A 1,044-nucleotide genomic window follows, 5' to 3' on the forward strand; every position below is an offset into this window, starting at 1 on the left:
AAAAAGAAGGAAGTCACAACAAATGGTACAAAATGTAATGAACCAAATGAACTAAAAACACAATATATCAAAATTATGGGATGTATATAAAGAAATACTCGGAAGGCAATTTTTGCATTAATTGACTATATTAGCAATAAAAAAAAGTCTACAATCAATAATCTAAGCTACCATGTGAGAACTAGAAAAATGAAAAAGAATAAATTAAAAACAAGTAAAAGAAATAAAATAATAGAGCAATGAAATTTAAAATAGTAGATTATTGGGAAAGTCATGATGTGTTTTTCTATGCAAAAATACATCAGAACTTTTTGACAATCTAGTAGAAAAACAATAGAGAAGATAAATGAAATTTCAAACCTGCTCTTTGGTATATGTTTAAATTGTGAAAGTGATTAAAACTAGCTATTTAACAAATCTAGCATTCCACATAGTTTTTCATGGTGGAAACATTTTAAATCTACTCTTTTAGTAATTAAAAATAAAATAAAATTACATTATACAGATACATTTACACACTTTCTCTTTGGAAAAAAATATTTTAAAATCAGAAAACTCTAGCCAGACTAACCAGAAAACAAAAAGACAAAAATTGTGAGTATGCCCACAAATATTTGGTCAATTGATTTTCAACCATAGTAATAATGCAGTATAGAAAATATAATCTTTTCAACCAATTTTGCTGGAGCAATTGGACATATGCCAAAACTTGAACTTAAACTCAAACTTCACACCTTATACAAAAATTAACTGAAAATAGATGATTGACCTAAATGTAAAACCTCAGACTATAAAACTCCTAGAAGAAAACATAGGGGAAAATGTTTGTGACCTTGAGTCAAGCATAAACTTTTTAGAGCTGTCACAAAATACAGAAGAATGAATTGTTGAGTTAGACTTCATTGAAATTAAAAATTCTCCTCTTCAAAAATAACAAGACCCTGGAATTTGATAGAAAATGGTCAGATATGGAGGATCTATTGCTGAGTGAAGTAAGCCAGGCTATGAAAGAAAGATATTGTATGTATCCACTCAATATATACC

The 1,044-nt window shown here is 27.9% G+C and overlaps 1 protein-coding gene across 2 annotated transcripts in view; it reads right to left on the bottom strand.

Moving 5' to 3' along the window:
• GABRA3 (gamma-aminobutyric acid type A receptor subunit alpha3) overlaps positions 1-1,044 on the bottom strand; it is a 249,225-nt gene that overhangs the window by 106,563 nt on the left and 141,618 nt on the right. The gene's annotated exons all lie outside the window — the stretch shown is intronic.

The sequence above is a fragment of the Tupaia chinensis genome, unplaced genomic scaffold (genome assembly GCF_000334495.1).
Source record: "Tupaia chinensis unplaced genomic scaffold, TupChi_1.0 Scaffold145456_1, whole genome shotgun sequence".
Taxonomy (NCBI): domain Eukaryota; kingdom Metazoa; phylum Chordata; class Mammalia; order Scandentia; family Tupaiidae; genus Tupaia; species Tupaia belangeri.